General features: G+C 43.7%; 1 protein-coding gene across 1 annotated transcript in view; it reads right to left on the bottom strand.

Annotated features, from left to right (window-relative positions):
• The window catches only part of LOXL2 (lysyl oxidase like 2), a 66,657-nt gene extending 50,326 nt beyond the window's left edge, over positions 1–16,331 (bottom strand). The window contains exon 1 of the mRNA XM_077262821.1: positions 16,227–16,331. The gene's annotated coding sequence lies outside the window, so the exon portion shown is untranslated. The remainder of the gene's footprint in view (positions 1–16,226) is intronic.
• Between the last annotated feature and the right edge of the window lie 6,361 nt (positions 16,332–22,692).

A 22,692-nucleotide genomic window follows, 5' to 3' on the forward strand; every position in this document is an offset into this window, starting at 1 on the left:
TTCCAAATATTGACATAGATTAAAAAAAAACAAAAAAACAACAACATGGTAATTACCTGCTATCACCACTAGGGGGAGCATACTGCATACTGTTTATAGCATAAGCTCAATGCTAGTACAGTATGCAGTAGGCTCCTCAGCTCCCCCTAGTGGTGGCTATAGGCAGCCAGGATATTATCTCTTCCTACTGTGCCTTCACTGGTGATTTGGAGCTCTGTACTGAAAGCTTAGACCACTTTAATCTTCAAGATTAGGAAACTGATCAACTAAAAAATGACATGCTTCGTATATGTTGATAAATGTCTATTTCTGTGACAAATAATTCTTGAAATGTAGATTGGCATTGCGGTTTGTCAGCCATATTTGATTGTCAGAGCCTGTATTATGGTCTGAGTCTTCTCTAGGGAAGGAGATCCACAGATGTCTTCAAGATGCTCATCTTCAACTTCGTATGAATTAGTAACTTTGGATGGCCAATCACATGGATAGAAGATGATAATATCCATCCATTACCAACAAGCATAGTGGAGATCATATATGGACATTACTATTATTATTATTTATTTTTAGACCACTATTGATTCCATGGAGCTTTACATGAGGATAGTTTACATACTAAAAACAAATATAATCTACAATGAAAAAACTAACAATGGCAGACTTGTACAGAGGGGAGAAGACCCTGCCCTTATGGGCTTGCTATCTACAGGGTAATGGGGAAGGAGTCAGTAGGTCGGGCGGTTGCGGCAGTTCCGGTGGTGGTGAGATGGCAGCGTGGTCATTGCAGGCTGTAGGCTTTCTTGAAGAGGTGGGTTTTCAAGTTTCATCTGAAAGCTCCAAATGTGGCAGATAATCGGATATGTTGGGGCACAGAATTCCAATTGATGGGGGATACTCGGGAGAAGTCTTGGAGTTGATTGGATGAGGAATATGCGAGAGCGGAGGAGAGAAAAAGATCTTGGAAGGATCGGAGAGTACGTATGGGAAGATATTGGAAGATTAGTTCAAAGAAATATGGAGGAGACAGATTATGGACAGTTTTGTAGGTCGGTGTTAGTAGTTTCAACTGGATATGTTGAGGAATTGGGAGCCAATGAAGGGATTTGCAATGGGGAGAAGCAGAGGAGTCGTGAGGAGAGAGGTGGAATAATCGGGCAACAGAGTTAAGGACGGACTGGAAAGTCCAAGACTGTTATCAGGGAGGCCACAGAGGAGGATATTGCAGTAGTTGAGGCGGGAGATGATGAGGGCAGCCTCTAACATTAGATTCAAGATTGAAGAAAGGATGGATTTTGGAAATATTTTTGAGTTGTAAGCGGATGAGGGTGATAAGAGTTTGGATGTGTGGTTTGAAGGACAGGGCAGAATCCCGGGTTACTCTGAGGCCACGGACTTCCAGTGCAGGGGAAAGAGTGATGTAATTTATAGTAATAGACTGGGTAAGGGAGTTGGGTGGGATGGAGGAAAGATGAAGGGTTCACTTTTGTCCACATTAAGATTTAGGAAGCTAGAGTAGAGGAAGGAGGATATGGCTGATAGACACTGTGGAATTCTGGACACTAGAGAGATGATATCTGGCCAGAGAGGTAGATCTGTGTGTCATCAGCGTATAGATGGTAACAGAAGCCATGGGACTTTATGAGTTGTGCCAGGCCAAAGGTATAAATGGAGAAGAGTATGGGTGCCAGGACAGAGCCTGAGAGAGAGGGTGGATGAGGAAGTAGTGTGGGAGATGCTAAATATGTGGTTAGTAATAGTAAGGTATGATGAGATCCAGGAGAGGGCAAAGTCTTTGATGCAAAGGGAAGAAAGGATATGTAGTTGGAGGGAGTGGTTGACTTACCACTGCACTTGGGGACACTTTCAAAGTTTTCCCAATTTTTTGGACTGACTGACCTTCATTTCTTAAAGTAATGATGGCCACTCGTTTTTCTTTACGTAGCTGCTTTTTTCTTGCCATAATACAAATTCTAACAGTCTATTCAGTAGGACTATCAGCTGTGTGTCCACCAGCCTTCTGCACAACACAACTGATGGTCCCAACCCCATTTATAAGGCAAGAAATCCCACTTATTAAACCTGACAGGGCACACCTGTGAAGTGAAAATCATTTCCGGTGACTACCTCTTGAAGCTCATCAAGAGAATGCCAAGAGTGTGCAAAGCAGTCATCAAAGCAAAAGGTGGCTACTTTGAAGAACCTAGAATATAAGACATATTTTCAGTTGTTTCACACTTTTTTGTTAAGTAGATAATTCCACATGTGTTAATTCATAGTTTTGATGCCTTCAGTGTGAATGTACAATTTTCATACTCATGAAAATACAGAAAAATCTTTAAATGAGAAGGTGTGTCCAAACATTTGGTCTGCACTGTATAGTGTGCGATTTATAAAGATAGACCCTTAGTGCATAATCCCCATACCTAATCAAGGGAAAATCTATATATTAAACAAAGTTGGTATTATACATTACTTGTACATCAACGCTGTTGATCCAATTGGTGTTAAGCTAACCGTGGTCACGGCGACCACAGACCAATCCATCCATGTGACCCATATACATCTAGGGCAGTACTGACCCCGACCAATGAAATCAGTCCCTATTCACACAAATAAGCGGAGCATACCGCAGCGTCAGACGCTGCGCCACCGCTCAACGTCACCCGGGCACGGCCACATGACATATGTCACGAGATTGGGCACCGGAGGCAAGCGCACGCGCCCCATCAGTCCACAGATGCCGAGCAGAATGTGCTCGCGCGCCCGACAGGTTATCCCGAAAACAGCCGAAAAGTATACACAGCCATATCCATGGCACCTTAAGTATAGCGCGGTTAGAAACTATTAACCCTCTATTAAACGAGATGCATAGATGATCGATCAACGCTCCAAGACCATCCTGCTGTACAATATTACAAAACTGCACCGATGACAAAATGCAAAAATAAAAAAATCGGTATCTTTAATAAAAATAATTAAACAATAATAAGGGGAGGAGCAGAGGGTATGGGGAGTGACGATACAAATAATTTCTTCTAACAACATCTAGTCCCACTGGTACATGTAGTTCCACTGCCACATGTAAAAAGGATAGATAAATCAATCTTCAGGAATCTCAGTCCCCATATCCTCCAGTCGTCCCCCCAGGAAGGTCACTATAGATAAAATAAAATTGTGAAATTAAAAAGAAGAAACCAACTGAATGCTAAATATACATCAAAGAGCACGGGGGGAATTAAAGTATACATATATGAAGAAAAAAGGAAATCAGGACATACACTACCGTTCAAAAGTTTAGGGTCACTTCGAAATTTCCTTATTTTAGAAAGAAAAGCACAGTTTTTTTTCGAATGAAGTTAACATTACATGATTCAGAAATACACACTATACATTGTTAATGTGGTAAATGACTATTCTAGCTGCAAACGTCTGGTTTGTAATGCAATATCTTCATAGGTGTATAGAGGCCCATTTCCAACAACCATCACTCCAGTGTTCTTATGGTACTTTGTGTTTGCTAACTGTGTAAGAAGGCTAATGGATGGTTAGAATACCCTTGAAAACCCTTGTGCAAGTATGTTAGCACGGCTGAAAACAGTTTGGCTGATTAAAGAACCTAATGTTGTATGCTGTAGATAAGCCTCAGATGGCGATGGCTGAAGCTTATACACGAAAAATGAGGTGAGATTCCCTTTAACCAATCTATTCTTCAAGTTACAGCCACATCTATATGAGAGTATGGATGTATAGCAAATTCAGGAATGGATGGTAGACCCTTATGTAGCTGCGTCCAATGTTTTCTAAGGATACCTCCAATCCGTCTACTAGCTGGACCATAGGTAGAAACAAACAGAATCCATTAGTTAATAGCTTTACTTTTTTCTTTTGTATTTCTGCCCGTGTCAATTCCATTGCCCTGCTTTTATATTGCACCACTTTATCACTAGAATAACCTTTTGAGATAATTGCATGTTTCCTATAGCCTCAAATTAAGTTTCTCCTCACAAGACACAATCCTTTGTACACGGATCATTTGACTCCATGGAAGGGAATTAATCATCTCACGTGGACGATTGCTATCAAAATGGAGCAAACTATTCCTATCAGTTTCTTTCACAAACAGATCAGTACCCAAGATGTCCCCATTTTTATACACCATGGTATCTAAAAATTGAAATTGGTCCATAGAGTAGGTTAAAGTAAATTGCAACTCAGGATATACACAATTAAGTTCCGTCTGAAACTTAAGAAGATCATCTGATCCCCCTTCCCATGTAACAAAAAAGTCGTCTATGTAGCGCCACCAGGCTCGGACATGGTGGCAGAAGTTGGAACTATACAGATACAAGTCCTGCAATACCGCCATATTATTATTATTTATTTATATAGCACCATTGATTCCATGGTGCTGTACATGAGAAGGGGTTACATACAAATTACAGATATCACTTACAGCAAACTAACAATGACAGACTGATACAGAAGGGCAAGGAAACTGCTCTTCCGGGCTTACATTCTACAGGATTGTGGGGAAGGAGACAATAGGTTGAGGGTTGCAGGAGCTCCGGTGTTGGTGAGGCGGTAGCTCCGGTAGTGGTGAGGAGGCAGCAGGGTCAGTGCAGGCTGTAGGCTTTCCTGAAGAGGTGGGTTTTCAGGTTCCGTCTGAAGGATCCGAATGTGGTTGATAGTCGGACGTGTTGGGGCAAAGAATTCCAGAGGATGGGGGATATTCGGGAGAAATCTTGGAGGCGGTTGGGTGAGGAGCGAATAAGTGTGGAGGAGAGAAGGAGGTCTCCGGAGGACCGGAGATTACATGAGGGAAGATATCGGGAGATTAGTTCCGAGATATATGGAGGAGACAGGTTATGGATGGCTTTTTAGGTCAGTATTAGTAATTTGAACTGGATATGCTGGGGAAATGGGAGCCAGTGAAGAGATTTGCAGAGGGGGAAGCGGAGGAGTAGCGAGGAGAGAGATGAATTAGTCGGGCAGCAGAGTTAAGAATGGACTGGAGAGGTGCAAGGGTGTTAGCAGGGAGGCCACCGAAAAGGATGTTGTAGTAGTCAAGGCGGGAGATGATGAGGGCATGCACAAGCATTTTAGTAGATTGACGGTTGAGGAAAGGACGGATTCTGGAGATATTTTTGAGCTGGAGGCAACAGGAGGTGGAAAGAGCTTGATTGTGCAGTTTGAAGGATAGGGCAGAGTCAAGGGTTACTCGGAGGCAGCGGACTTCCGGTATGGGGGAGAGCATGATGTCTGTTAGGGACCTGGTGGTTAGGAGCACCCGGAATGACCTGATGGTTAAACTATAACACAGGACAAGCTCTGGGAAGTGGGAGCTCCGCTGACCGCAACCCCTAATCCTATCACACACACTAGAAATAGCCATGGAGCGTACCTAACTCTGCCTAGACGCCTCTTCACAGCCTAAGAGCTAACTACCCCTAAAGATAGAAAATAAAGCCTGACCTTGCCTCAGAGAAATTCCCCAAAGGAAAAGGCAGCCCCCCACAAATATTGACTGTGAGTTAAGATGAAAGTCACAAACACAGGAATGAAACAGGTTTCAGCAAAGGAGGCCAGACTTCACTAAACAGACTGAGGATAGAAAAGGTATCTTTGCGGTCAGCACAAAAACTACAAAAAACCACGCAGAGTGTGCAAAAAGACCCCCGCACCGACTCACGGTGCGGAGGTGCCACTCTGCATCCCAGAGCTTCCAGCTAGCAAGGCAATATAATGATAGCAAGCTGGACTAGAAAATAATGAACAAATAAACTAGCAGGGACTTAGCTTCTGCTGGAGTAGACAGGTCATCAGAAAGATCCAAGAGAGATCTGAACCAGTACTAGGACATTGACAGCTGGCATGAAGTAACGATCTAAGTGGAGTTAAATAGAGAAGCCAGCCTAGGAATAAACGAGGTCAGCTGAGGAGGGAACCTCAGAACCAGCAGCTCCACTCACAGCCACCAGAGGGAGTCCATGGACAGAACTCGCCGAAGTACCATTCATGACCACAGGAGGGAGTTCGAGAACAGAATTCACAACAGATGTCGTTAATTGCGATAGATAAGTCAGTTAAGGAAGATCTATGAGATGGAGGAAAGATGATGAGTTCAGATTTGTCCACATTGAGTTTGAGGAAGCGAGAGGAGAAGAAGGAAGATATGGCTGATAGACACTCAGGGATTCTGGACAGAAGAGAGGTGATGTCTGGGCCAGAAAGGAAGATCTGAGTGTCATCAGCATATAGGTGGTACTGGAATCCATGGGACTTTATGAGTTGTCCCAGGCCAAGTGTATAGATTGAGAAGAGTAGGGGTCCTAGAACACAGCCTTGGGGGACTCCATATAGATGTTAGTGTATGTGGGGGCCACATTGGACCCTATGGCGATACAACTTAATTGCAAGTAGTAATCATCCCCAAAGAGGAAATAATTTCTCCTGAGGATGAACTCAAGCAGTGTGAGGACCAGCTGTGCACAATCCGGGGCCATGTTCGAGCCCGATAACGCCACCCTGGCAGCCTGTAGACCCTTGTCATGTTCAATTGACGTATACAATGAAGTGACGTCAAACGACGCTAAAATGTTAATTTCCATAATCCTTATATCCCTGATTTTATCCAGGAAATCATAGATGAGATCATGAGTCTTTACCCTCAAGAACAGAACCAAGAACATCTTCTGAGTAGTTTCCAATGAAGCAATCAGTCACATTACAAACAAAATATTTCTGTGAAGCTTTCAGAGTTTCTCAAATATCACTAACCATGGTATAGAAAACATCTTCCAACAAGTCTGCCCTAAAAAGACCATTCTCGAGCACTGACTAATACAGGATAGGTATGGCCTAGAGCAGGCTTGGACTGGCCCACAGGAGAACAGGAGAATCCTCTGGTGGGCCACCACCATCTTATATGACCAGTACTTTGGACTTTATACTTGAATCACCATGTACAGACAAAGGCAGCATTTTATTCATTTAACAAAATATCTTCATAGGACTCAGTCAGATTTAATTAATCTGCACTGCCGGGGTTAATGCAGAGGGGAGCAGACAGCAGGAATATCCATCACAGGCAGGAAGGACCCCTAATTGGTAAAGCAGCAGAGTCAGCAGCACAGTGTGTAGCTGGGGTGGGGGGACATATGAATGGGAACAAGTAAACCAGGAGTGCAGTGATGCTGCTGAACAACTTAGTGCTATCCATGGATCAGTATAATGAGGTGTCATATACCAAAAGGTACGGTACACTAAAATGTGCCATATACCAAAAGGTGCCATATGCTATAAGGTAACATATACTATAAGTTGCCATATAACATAAGGTGCCATATGCTATAAGATGCCATATACCATAAGGTGCCATATACTAACAGGGTCCATGTGCTATAAAGTACCATATGCTATAAGGTACCATATACAATAAGGCGCCATATGCTAAAAGGTACCATATACTATAAGTTGCCATATAACATAAGGTGTCATATACTATAAAATACCATATACTATAAGGAGCCATATACCATAAGGTGCCATATGCTATAAGGTACTATATACCATATGGTACCATATACTATAAGTTGCCATATAACATAAGGTGTCATATACTATAAAATACCATATACCATAAGGTGCCATATACTAACAGGGTTCATGTGCTATAAAGTACCATATACAATTATGTGCCATATGCGAAAAGGTACCATATACAATAAGGTGCCATATACTGTAAGGTGCTATCTATATAATCGTCTCAGGGGTACTTCCGTCTGTCTGTTTGTCTGTCTGTAACAGAAATCCCATGTCGCTGATTGGTCACGACCAGGAGGCCGCGACCAATCAGCGACAGACTTAGTCCGGCCGCGAATTGGACACTCCCTACTCTCCTCCAGTCAGTGCCAGTGTGTCGCCCCATCCCGGACCAACTTTTTACTACTGATGCTGCCTATGCAGCATCAATAGTAAAAAGATATAATGTTAAAAATAATAAAAAAAATAAAAAATTGTGCAATTCTCACCTTCTGCCATCCACCGATGCGCGCGATGCTGCCGCCAGCATCGCGCGCATCGGGACAACTTCAGTGGACGACGGAGGGTGAGTATATAACTATTTTTTATTTTAATTTTTTTTTTAACAGGGATATGGTGCCCACACTGCTATATACTGAGTGGGCTGTGTTATATACTGCGTGGGCTGTGTTATATACTGCGTGGGCTGTGTTATATACTACGTGGGCTGTGTTAGATACTGCGTGGGCTGTGTTAGATACTGCGTGGGCTGTGTCATATACTGCGTGGCTTGTGTTATATGTTATATACTACATGTGCTGCGTTATATACTACGTGGGCTGTGCTATATACTATGTGGGCTGTGTTATATACTGCCTGGCTGCTATATACTACGTGGGCAGTGTTATATACTGCGTGGCCTGCGTTATTTACTACGCGGCCTCTGTTATATACTGCGTGGGCTGTGCTATATATTACGTGGGCTGTGCTATATATTACATGGGCTGTGTTATATACTACGTGGCTGCTATATACTACGTGGCTGCTATATACTGCGTGGCTGTGCTATATACTACGTGGCTGTCTGTGTTATGTGGGCTGTGCTATATACTATGTGGCTGCTATATACTATGTGGCTGCTATATACTATGTGGCTGTGCTATATACTATGTGGCTGTGCTATATACTATGTGGTTGTGTTATATACTAAGTGGCTGTGCTAAGCGCGACGTACATACATACATACATATTTTAGAATACCCAATGCATTAGAATCGGGCCACCATCTAGTATACTATAAGGTTTCATATGCTATAAGGTGCCATATGCTATAAGGTGCCATATACCATAAGATGCCATATACTAACAGGGTCCATGTGCTATAAAGTACCAAATGCTATAAGATACCATATACAATAAGGCGCCATATGCTAAAAGGTACCATATACTATAAGGTGCCATATACCATAGGGTGCCATATACTATAAGGTGCTATATATGATAGGTTCCATATGCTATAAGGTGCCATATACTATAAGGTATCATATACAATAAGGTGCCATATACTATAAGGTATCATATGCCATAAGGTGCCATATACTATAAGGTGCTATATACTATAAAGTTCCATATGCTATAAGGTGCCATATACAATAAGGTGCCATATACTATAAGGTGCCATATGCTATAAGGTGCCATATGCTATAAGGTGCCATATAAATAAGGTGCCATATACTATAAGGTACTATATACCATAAGGTACCATATACTATAAGGTGCTATATATCATAAGGTGCCATATACTATAAGGTACTATATACCATAAGGTACCATATGCTATAAGGTGCCATATACCATAAGGTGCCATATACCATAAGGTGCCATATGCTATAAGGTACTCTATACCTTAAGGTGCCATATACCATAAGGTGCCATATACCATAAGGTGCCATATGCTATAAGGTACTCTATACCATAAGGTGCCATATACTATAAGGTGCTATATACCTTAAGGTGCCATGTACTATAAGGTACTATATACCATAAGGTGCTATATACCATAAGGTGCCATATACTATAAGGTGCTATATACCATAAGGTGCCATATACTATAAGGTGCCATATGCTATAAGGTACTATATACCATAAGGTGCCATATACCATAAGGTGCCATATGCTATAAGGTACTCTATACCTTAAGGTGCCATGTACTATAAGGTACTATATACCATAAGGTGCTATATACCATAAGGTGCCATATACCATAAGGTGCCATATACTATAAGGTGCTATATACCATAAGGTGTCATATACCAGAAGGTGCTATATACTATAAGGTGCCATATACCATAAGGTGCCATATACCATAAGGTGCTATATACCATAAGGTGCCATATGCTATAAGGTGCTATAGACCATAAGGTACCATATGCTATAAGGTGCCATATATCATAAGGTGCCATATACTATAAGGTGCCATATACCATAAGGTGCCATATGCTATAAGGTACTCTATACCTTAAGGTGCCATATACTATAAGGTGCTATATACCATAAGGTGCTATATACCATAAGGTACCATATGCTATAAGGTACTCTATACCTTAAGGTGCCATATACTATAAGGTGCTATATACCATAAGGTGCTATATACCATAAGGTACCATATGCTATAAGGTACTCTATACCTTAAGGTGCCATATACTATAAGGTGCCATATACCATAAGGTGCTATATACCATAAGGTACCATATGCTATAAGGTACTCTATACCTTAAGGTGCCATATACTATAAGGTGCTATATACCATAAGGTGCTATATACCATAAGGTACCATATGCTATAAGGTACTCTATACCTTAAGGTGCCATATACTATACGGTGCTATATACCTTAAGGTGCCATGTACTATAAGGTACTATATACCATAAGGTGCTATATACCATAAGGTGCCATATACTATAAGGTGCTATATATCATAAGGTGCCATATACTATAAGGTGCCATATGCTATAAGGTACTATATACCATAAGGTGCCATATACCATAAGGTGCCATATGCTATAAGGTACTCTATACCTTAAGGTGCCATGTACTATAAGGTACTATATACCATAAGGTGCTATATACCATAAGGTGCCATATACTATAAGGTGCCATATACCATAAGGTACCATATACCATAAGGTACCATATACCATAAGGTGCCATATGCTATAAGGTACTATATACCTTAAGGTGCCATGTACTATAAGGTGCCATATACCATAAGGTGCCATATACTATAAGGTGCTATATACCATAAGGTGCCATATACTATAAGGTGCTATATACCATACGGTGCCATATACTATAAGGTGATATATACCATAAGGTGCTATATACTATAAGGTGCCATATACCATAAGGTGCCATATACCATAAGGTGCTATATACTATAAGGTGCCATATACCATAAGGTGCCATATACCATAAGGTGCCATATGCTATAAGGTGCTATAGACCATAAGGTGCCATATACAATAAGGTGCCATATGCTATAAGGTGCCATATACTATAAGGTACTATATACCATAAGGTACCATAGACTATAAGGTGCCATATACTATAAGGTGCCATATACTATAAGGTGCTATATACCATAAGGTGCCATATACTATAAGGTGCTATATACCATAAGGTGCTATATACTATAAGGTGCCATATACCATAAGGTGCCATATACCATAAGGTGCTATATATTATAAGGTGCCATATACCATAAGGTGCTATATACCATAAGGTGCTATATACTATAAGGTGCCATATACCATAAGGTGCCATATACCATAAGGTGCTATATACTATAAGGTGCCATATACCATAAGGTGCCATATACCATAAGGTGCTATATACTATAAGGTGCCATATACCATAAGGTGCCATATACCATAATGTGCCATATGCTATAAGGTGCCATATACCATAAGGTGCCATATACCATAAGGTGCCATATGCTATAAGGTGCTATAGACCATAAGGTGCCATATACAATAAGGTACCATATGCTATAAGGTGCCATATACTATAAGGTACTATATACCATAAGGTACCATATACTATAAGGTGCCATATACTATAAGGTGCCATATGCTATAAGGTGCCATATACTATAAGGTGCTATATACCATAAGGTGCCATATACTATAAGGTACTATATACCATAAGGTACCATATACTATAAGGTGCCATATACTATAAGGTGCCATATACTATAAGGTACTATATACCATAAGGTGCCATATACCATAAGGTGCCATATGCTATAAGGTGCCATATACTATAAGGTACTATATACCATAAGGTACCATATACTATAAGGTGCCATATGCTATAAGGTGCCATATGCTATAAGGTGCCATATACTATAAGGTGCTATATACCATAAGGTACCATATACCATAAGGTGCCATATACCATAAGGTGCCATATACCATAAGGTGCTATATACTATAAGGTGCCATATACCATAAGGTGCCATATACCATAAGGTGCCATATGCTATAAGGTGCTATAGACCATAAGGTGCCATATGCTATAAGGTACTCTATACCTTAAGGTGCCATATACCATAAGGTGCCATATACCATAAGGTGCCATGTACCTTGAGTGACACAGGCAGGATATGTACTATCCTTACACCGAGTCCGAGACCCTGACTGACCTCAGGGGAATCTGAAGAATTGAAATCTTTGATTATGAAGAACATTTCTTATGAGGATTGTTATGATCAGCGTCATCCTCAGAGGAAAATCTGTGGGAGCCCTCTGCAGAGCATCACTCATCAAAAGACAGAGCAACATCTGCAGAGCATCTCTATCAATGTTGTGGGAAGATCATTAGGTAAACAGCACTTAAAGTTGGCAATGCTCACCATAAGCTGCATCACTTCTGCAGAGCATCGCTCCAAACAAGAAGTGGCACATACACTGCATTTATGATATCATGTATAACGGCTGCAGAGCGTCACTCCATACATGTGATATACATATATACACTTCACAGCCTAGAAGATCTGCAATCGCTGCAGCTTATTGCTCAGTTCAAGTGACACACAGACGTCACTGACAATGACCTGGGTAACCCCTGCAGAGCATCAAATCATGGTCACTGCAGAGCATTACTCCAGTAACACCTCATACACATTTATAAGAAGCCGCATGTTCTCCTGTGCATCACCTTATACAAGTGACCAATACTGCTGGCTTCCCACAAACAATGCGCCCTCTGCAGAGCATTACTCAAAATAAACTATATACCTGCTGCAGAGCATTACTCACCATAAACTATATACCTGCTGCAGAGCATTACTCGGCATAAACTATATACCTGCTGCAGAGCATTACTCGCCATAAACTATATACCTGCTGCAGAGCATTACTCGCCATAATCTATATACCTGCTGCAGAGCATTACTCGCCATAAACTATATACCTGCTGCAGAGCATTACTCGCCATAAACTATATACCTGCTGCAGAGCATTACTCGCCATAAACTATATACCTGCTGCAGAGCAGTACTTGCCATAAACTATATATACCTGCTGCAGAGCATTACTCACCATAAACTATATATACCTGCTGCAGAGCATTACTCACCATAAACTATATACCTGCTGCAGAGCATTACTCGCCATAAACTATATACCTGCTGCAGAGCATTACTCACCATAAACTATATACCTGCTGCAGAGCATTACTCGCCATAAACTATATACCTGCTGCAGAGCATTACTCGCCATAAACTATATATACCTGCTGCAGAGCATTACTCGCCATAAACTATATACCTGCTGCAGAGCATTACTTGCCATAAACTATATATACCTGCTGCAGAGCATTACTCACCATAATCTATATACCTGCTGCAGAGCATTACTCGCCATAAACTGTATACCTGCTGCAGAGCATTACTCGCCATAAACTATATATACCTGCTGCAGAGCATTACTCGCCATAAACTATATACCTGCTGCAGAGCATTACTCGCCATAAACTATATATACCTGCTGCAGAGCATTACTCACCATAATCTATATACCTGCTGCAGAGCAATACTCGCCATAAACTATATATACCTGCTGCAGAGCATTACTCACCATAATCTATATACCTGCTGCAGAGCATTACTCGCCATAAACTGTATACCTGCTGCAGAGCATTACTCGCCATAAACTATATATACCTGCTGCAGAGCATTACTCGCCATAAACTATATATACCTGCTGCAGAGCATTACTCACCATAAACTATATACCTGCTGCAGAGCATTACTCGCCATAAACTGTATACCTGCTGCAGAGCATTACTCACCATAAACTATATACCTGCTGCAGAGCATTACTCACCATAAACTATATACCTGCTGCAGAGCATAACTCATCATAAACTATATACCCGCTGCAGAGCATTACTCACCATAAACTATATACCTGCTGCAGAGCATTACTCGCCATAAACTATATACCTGCTGCAGAGCATTACTCGCCATAAACTATATACCTGCTGCAGAGCATTACTCGCCATAAACTATATACCTGCTGCAGAGCATTACTCGCCATAAGCTATATACCTGCTGCAGAGCATTACTCACCATAAACTATATACCTGCTGCAGAGCATTACTCGCCATAAACTATATACCTGCTGCAGAGCAGTACTCGCCATAAACTATATACCTGCTGCAGAGCATTACTCACCATAAACGATATACCTGCTGCAGAGCATTACTCGCCATAAACTATATACCTGCTGCAGAGCATTACCCTACTAAAGCGACGTCTACATGTCATTCACCACAGCTGCAGATCATCGCCCTTGTGCAAGTGACTTTACTCATCACAAACTATATCACTTCTGCAGAGCATCATTTCCGACAAGTCACGTACACATAGTGCAAGGAGCATCACTTATCTGTCATAGCTGGATGTCACTCTGACCCCGAGTACATGCCTCCATGACACCTGCAGAGCATCTCTCCACCCATATAATAACAATGTATCTCACACGTCCATATAACATCTGCAGAGCATCTCTCCACCCATATAATGTATAACAGTGTTTATCACTGTCAATGTGATATCTGCAGAGCATCTCTTCACTCATATAATAACAGTGTATCTCACATGTCCATATAAATCTGCAGAGCATCTCTACTCCATATATAACAGTGTATTTCAAACGTCTATACAACATCTGCAGAGCATCTCTCCACCCATGTATAACAGTGTATCTCACCATGTCCATAAAACATCTGCAGAGCATCTCTCCCCCATATATAACAATGTATTTCACAATGCCATATAACATCTGCAGAGCATCTCTCCCCCATAGATAACAATGTAACATTTGCAGAGCATCTCTCCCCCATAGATAACAATGTAACATCTGCAGAGCATCTCTCCCCCATAGATAACAATGTAACATCTGCAGAGCATCTCTCCCCCATAGATAACAATGTAACATATGCAGAGCCTCTCTCCCCCATAGATAACAATGTAAGATCTGCAGAGCATCTCTCCCCCATATATAACAATGTATGTCACAATGCCATGTAACATCTGCAGAGCATCTCTCCCCCATAGATAACAATGTATGTCACAATGCCATATAACATCTGCAGAGCATCTCTCCCCCATAGATAACAATGTAACAGCTGCAGAGCATCTCTCCCCCATAGATAACAATGTAACCCTGCAGAGTATCTCTCCCCATAGATAACAATGTAACATCTGCAGAGCCTCTCTCCCCTATAGATAACAATGTAACATCTGCAGAGGCTCTCTCCCCCATAGATAACAATGTAACATCTGCAGAGCATCTCTCCCCCATATATAACAATGTAACACATGCAGAGCATCTCTCCCCCATAGATAACAATGTAACATCTGCAGAGCATCTCTCCCCCATATATAACAATGTATGTCACAATGCCATATAACATCTGCAGAGCATCTCTCCCCCATAGATAACAATGTAACAGCTGCAGAGCATCTCTCCCCCATAGATAACAATGTAACCCTGCAGAGTATCTCTCCCCCATAGATAACAATGTAACATCTGCAGAGCCTCTCTCCCCCATAGATAACAATGTAACATCTGCAGAGCCTCTCTCTCCCCTATAGATAACAATGTAACATCTGCAGAGCCTCTCTCCCCCATAGATAACAATGTAACATCTGCAGAGCCTCTCTCCCCCATAGATAACAATGTAACATCTGCAGAGCCTCTCTCCCCATAGATAACAATGTAACATCTGCAGAGCATCTGTCCCCCATAGATAACAATGTAACATCTGCAGTCTCTCTCCCCCATAGATAACAATGTAACATCTGCAGAGCCTCTCTCCCCATAGATAACAATGTAACATCTGCAGAGCATCTGTCCCCCATAGATAACAATGTAACATCTGCAGAGCCTCTCTCTCCCCTATAGATAACAATGTAACATCTGCAGAGCCTCTCTCCCCCATAGATAACAATGTAACCCTGCAGAGCCTCCCTCCCCCATAGATAACAATGTAACCCTGCAGAGCATCTCTCCCCATAGATAACAATGTAACCCTGCAGAGCCTCTCCTGTAATAGACCTTGCAGTGAGGCAGGCTGTCCTGGGCTCTGGTAGGGCCACTACTCTCTCCCTCCATCCCATAGGCTGAGTGCGCACTCACAAGTCAGCTGCAGCCCCCACAGATCCTGCTTCTGCTCAGTGCTGGGATGATGAGGGTCCCTGGTTGTGTTATGGAGGTTTCCTCTGAAGTCTCTAACTTTCCAGCACACTTTTTGAACTGGCAGAAGCCTCCCTCCCTCTCCCCTCCTGTCCCAGCCCCCAGCAGACTCCCATCCTAACCAGTGAGCTCATGGCTGGGAGCTGTAATCTGAGTTTAGTAGCTGTGCAGGAGCCCACACACTGGCCTCTGAGGGGTTAATCATGGGTCCTGCTATTAATGTAAGTGGACAAAGAAATGTTCCAACTGAGGACAAACACAAAATAATGTCTGGTGTGAAACCTGAAGCTGCGCTGTGCCTGAGGGACCCAGATGTAGCAGAGCTGGATGTGTCATGTAACACTGAGACGACATCCTCCGCTCTGCTACAGCGCTAATGCTGATCTAATATCAGTGATTGCCCCAATAATATCCTACTGTGCTCCACCACACAGCAACCGCAGCTCTGCTACCGCAGACTCTCATAGGCCGGGTGCACACGAGCGGAATTACTGTCCAAGTGCGGTCCGGCAAAACATCAGATCGCACCCGGACCAATGTTATTCTATGGGGTTGTGCACATATGCAATTTTTTTCTCGCACAATGACTGTCCTAGGAAACAGTTGCAGCATTCCCCAGATTGATCTGATATTCAGAGCTCACGCCGCCATGTAAGTCACTGTGTGCGTGGGAAACATCAGAACCTACTCGGATGACTTCTGAGTGCAGTCCGATTTCTGCGCACTGATACGATGGAGAAGATGGAGGCTTTTTTCTCTGCATCTTCTGAGAATATCAGATCACACTATAATCAGAGTGCCATTTGCATAGTTGATCCGATTTTCTCGGATGCCAAAAAATACGTTCATGTGCACCTATTCTTAGTATTACATCTAGTCTATCTATCTATCTATCTATCTATCTATCTATCTATCTATCTATCTATCTAATATAAATCCATCTATTATCTATCTATCTATCTATCGATCTATATTTATATCTATCTATCTATCTATCTATCTATCTATCTATCTATCTATCTATCTATCTATCTATCTATCTATCTATCATCTATTATCTATCCATCATTTATCTATTTTTCCAAGACCCTAACACAGGGGTGGACAACCTCAGGCCCTCTGGCTGTTTACCGCCCTTGATGACCTTTTATCAGGACCGCAGTGATTGCTGCAGCTGTGTTTTGCCGGCTGCCGGCCCTTTACTTTCTTCTTGCTCTGTGAGAATACGCACACAGTGTTCACTACTGTTCATGTGCAATGACAGATTACATCCACCACCAGTGCCAGCGTCCGGCGTACTTTGTGGGCGGAGTTAGCGTGTGACGGCCCCCGAAGGACGGTATAAATATCCAAATGGCCGTTGGCAGAAAAAAACATTCCCCACCCCGGCTCTAACCCATGGACTTCTCCTCTAAGGAGACTTGGCATCTCTGTCAGGTGTCTGGCAAATATGATTTCTCTACCTCTGTCTACACTAATAAGGCAGACAGATCCGATATAAGAGCAGTTTAGGAAATTAAATCTGAGCTGTGATTGGTTGCTATGGGCAACACAACCATTTGTACTTTTAGACTATTGTGATTCACCTTCTGTATGGGTCTCATTTATTATAAATCTTTAAATGATATATATCACCTCTGATGACACACAGATCTACCTCTCTGGACCAGATATCACCTCCCTACTAACCAGAATCCCTCAATGTCTGACCACTATTTCATTCTTCTTCTCCGCTATATTTCTAAAACTTAATATGGACAAAACAGAATTCATCATCTTTCCCCCATCTCACTCACACTTTTTCCTTAAAGGGCCACTGTCACCCCCTCCAGCCGTTATAAACTAAAAGAGCCACCTTGTGCAGCAGTAATGCTGCAGTCTAACAAGGTGGCTCTTTTAGTTTTTGATTAAGTTATTACCTCAATAAAGCGTTTTAAAAATTGGCCACAAATACCAGATATTGTACCTGGAGGCGGTCCGCATCGTCCTCTATCAATCTTCCAACTGCCGTCACTCTTCTCTTCAGGGGCGATGGTTGCCGCCCCCTTCGCATTGTTGCTTCTTAAATCCGGCGCCTGCGCTGTGCGTGCCTGCCTGGGGCAGGCGCAAATAACAATGCCGGAAGGTGGGGGAATGTTATTCATTATGCCCAGTGCGGGGCTGGCATTCCTGGGCATGCGCACTGCGCTGTTCAGGCGCTACCCCATCTCGGACGCTGTCCCATCTCTGACGCTCCCCCTGCTCCCCCGCCTTCCGGCATTGTTATTTGCGCCTGCCCCAGGCAGGCACGCACAGCGCAGGCGCCAGATTTAAGAAGCAACAACGCGAAGGGGGCGGCAACCATCGCCCCTGAAGAGAAGAGTGACGGCAGTTGGAAGATTGATAGAGGACGATGCGGACCGCCTCCAGGTACAATATCTGGTCTTTGTGGCCAATTTTTAAAACGCTTTATTGAGGTAATAACTTAATCAAAAACTAAAAGAGCCACCTTGTTAGACTGCAGCATTACTGCTGCACAAGGTGGCTCTTTTAGTTTATAACGGCTGGAGGGGGTGACAGTGGCCCTTTAAATTACCATTAGAACATACATGGAAAGGACAAGTTCTTGTCTATGCATGAAGTAGCTGCGAGAGTTGTCGGAGAACTAGGAGGAGTAATTAATAGCAGGCTCTGATGTTATGGCCTGCAGGGGTCAGATCCCTAGCTTTGTCTTGCAGGAAGGCATGGCCCACAGACTAGAAAATCACTTTAATCTAGTACACAAATTATAGGTAAGTGTGAACTGCAGCATAGCAGGTGCACAGCCTACAGTCTGGGGGCCACATATCACACAATGTCTGTCTGCTATTTAATCTTTCTTTTCTGCTCGCTTTCTAAAACTGAACACGGACAAAACAGAATTCATCATCTTTCCCACATCTCACTCTACCCCTCCACCCGACCTATCCATCAATGTCAATGGCTGCCCACTCTCCCTAGTCCCACAATCTCGCTGCTTTGGGGTGATCCTTGACACTGATCTCTCCGTCAAACCACATATCCAAGCTCTTTCCACTTCCTGCCGTCTTCAACTCAAAAATATTTCCCAAATCTGCACATTCTTCAACCAACAATCTGCAAAAACCCTAGTCCATGCCCTCATCATCTCCCGCCTCGACTACTGCAACCTCCTGCTCTGTGGCCTCCCCTCTAACACTCTTGCACCCCTACAATCTATCCTAAACTCTGCTGCCCGACTAATCCACCTGTCCCCCCGCTATTCCCCAGCCTCTCCCCTCTGTCAATCCCTTCACTGGCTCCCCATTACCCAGAGACTCCTGTTCAAAACCCTAACCATGACATACAAAGCCATCCACAACCTGTCTCCTCCATACATCTGTGACCTTGTCTCCCGGTACTTTCCTACACGCAACCTCCGATCCTCACAAGATCTCCTTCTCGACTCCCCTCTTATCTCCTCTTCCCACAATCCCATACAAGATTTCTAGCGTGAATCCCCCCTACTCTGGAACTCTCTACCTCAACACATCAGACTCTCGCCTACCATCGAAACCTTCAAAAAGAACCTGAAGACCTACCTCTTCCGACAAGCCTACAGCCTGCAGTAACCACCGATCGACCAAACTGCTGCATGACCAGCTCTACCCTCGCCTACTGTATCCTTGTAGATTGTGAGCCCTCGCGGGCAGGGTCCTCTCTCTTCCTTTACTAAGTTGTGACTTGCATTATTAAGATTACTGTACTAGTTTTTATTATGTATACCCCTTCTCACATGTAAAGCATGTGTAGTATAGTATGGATTACAGACCTTCCCTAAAGGCCCCGTCTCACATAGCGATTTACCAACGATCACGACCAGCGATATGACCTGGCCGTGATCGTTGGTAAGTCGCTGTGTGGTCGCTGGGGAGCTGTCACACAGACCGCTCTCCCCAGCGACCAACGATCAGGGGAACGACTTCGGCATCGTTGAAACTGTCTTCAACGATGCCGAAGTCCCCCTGCAGCACCCGGGTAACCAGGGTAAACATCGGGTTACTAAGCGCAGGGCCGCGCTTAGTAACCCGATGTTTACCCTGGTTACCAAAAAAAACAAACACTACATACTCGCCTTTCGGTGTCCAGGTCCCTTGCCGTCTGCTTCCTGCTCTGACTGAGATCCGGCCGTACACTGAGAGCAGAGCGCAGCGGTGACGTCACTGCTGTGCTCTCACTTCTCACTGTACGGCCGGGAGTCAGTGAGAGCAGGAAGCAGACGGCGAGGGACCTGACGGACATCAGAAGGCGAGTATGTACTGTTTTTTTTTTTTACATTTACGCTGGTAACCAGGGTAAACATCGGGTTACTAAGCGCGGCCCTGCGCTTAGTAACCCGATGTTTACCCTGGTTACCAGTGAAGACATCGCTGGATCGGTGTCACACACACCGATTCAGCGATGTCAGCGGGGCCTCAACGACCAAAAAAAGGTCCAGGCCATTCCGACACGACCAGCGATCTCGCAGCAGGGGCCTGATCGCTGGTACGTGTCACACATAGCGAGATCGCTATGGAGGTCGCTGTTGCGTCACAAAACTTGTGACTCAGCAGCGATCTCGCTAGCGATCTCGCTATGTGAGACGGGGCCTTAACATACCAAGCCAAAGTATAAGGGCCCCTTCACACTGGTCGATTCTGCTACGATTACGACGCATTTGCGTCATATTCGACATCGCAGTACGAGCTCGTAGCCAGCGGTCACACTCTACGATGTTAACGCTTTTTCTGACGTAGTTGCGATGTGAACGTCACGCGTCGCAATCGTACGCTACCCTTCACACCGCCATAGTCCTACGACTCCGAGCGTGACGTATTACCAGCATGGGCGTGCTAAAACGTCACGCCCAATCAGGAGACAGGTATGCGGAAGCCCAACCCACGTAGTCGCATTACGAGCTCGTATGTCCGCCGTCACATACTACGATTTCGACCGCCACAGCGAGACATTTACGACGAAAGAAAGTTCTGCTCTTTCTTTCACATCGTACGATGCTGGGCTGCGTCGCAGATCGTAACGCCATGTCACACTTTGCAACCTCGGAACGAGGACGGATAAACGTCACAAATCGAACGCTCGTTCAGACTTTGATTGCACAGTGTGAAGGGGCCCTAAGGGTCACCGCCTCGTGACCCCAGCTCTTTGTCCAGTGGAGGGGGGGTGTCAGGGGCTTTATTGGCTGCTTTGTCCATGATGATTTTTCACTCCTTTACTACTGGAACATTTTTGATCTCCCTGGAAACCCACTTTATCACTGAGAGATTCTTAGGGAGAATCAACGTGCAGCAATCATCCTCCAGAGGGGAAAGTTCCTAATTATTCTCAAAGCTTTCACAAGATACGAGTCCTTCCCGTTAGAATTATCCAAGTACACTAAATACATACCTCCCAATCATCCCATATCCAGGGAACTGACACGAATTTCGGGAGAAGTTCTGTTGTCTTGGAGGTCAGGGGTATGTCCTGGCTTCAACGGTATCTGTTTTCCCGGGACACAGATACAGTTGAGCATAATGGTGGAGGAGTGAGCCATCAGAAACCTACTCCAGCATTGAGCCTGGAGACTTGCAAAGACCTTCACCTCATGTGACATGGGCCATCGTACTATGTGGGGGTATCAAACTATGTGGAGGTCTGTAGGGGCATCATACTGTGTTGAGTGCTTTGGGGGCATCGTACTATGTGAAGAAACAAAGGGGGGCATCATGTTGTGTGCGGGGGTATTATACTGTGTGTGGGAACACTGGGGCTATCATACTGTGTGGAGGACTTTGGGAGTATCATACTGTGTGGGGAAACACTGTGGGGCCATAATACTGTGTGGAGGACTTTGGGAGTATCATACTGTGCTGGGGAACACTGTGGGGCCATCATACTGTGTGGAGGAGTTTGGGAGTATCATACTGTGTGGGAGAACACTGTGGGCCATCATAGTATTTGGGGACATCATAATGTGTGGAGGACTGTGGGTGTGTCATACTGTGTGGGGGAACACAGTGGGCCATCATAGTATTTGGGGACATCATACTGTGTGGAGGACTTTGGGTGTATCATACTGTGAGGGAACACTGTGGGCCATCATTCTGTGTAGGGACATCATACTGTGTGGAGGACTTTGGGTGTATCATACTGTGTGGGGGAACACTGTGGGCCATCATAGTATTTGGGGACATCATACTGTGTGGAGGACTTTGGGAGTATTATACTGTGTGAGAGAACATTGTGGGCCATCATACTGTGTGGGGACATCATACTGTGTGGAGGACTTTGGGTGTATCATACTAGGTCGGGGAACACTGTGGTGCCATCATAGTATTTGGGGACATCATACCGTATGGAGGACTTTGGGAGTATCATACTGTGTGGGGGAACA

The sequence above is a fragment of the Ranitomeya variabilis genome, chromosome 5 (assembly GCF_051348905.1).
Source record: "Ranitomeya variabilis isolate aRanVar5 chromosome 5, aRanVar5.hap1, whole genome shotgun sequence".
Taxonomy (NCBI): domain Eukaryota; kingdom Metazoa; phylum Chordata; class Amphibia; order Anura; family Dendrobatidae; genus Ranitomeya; species Ranitomeya variabilis.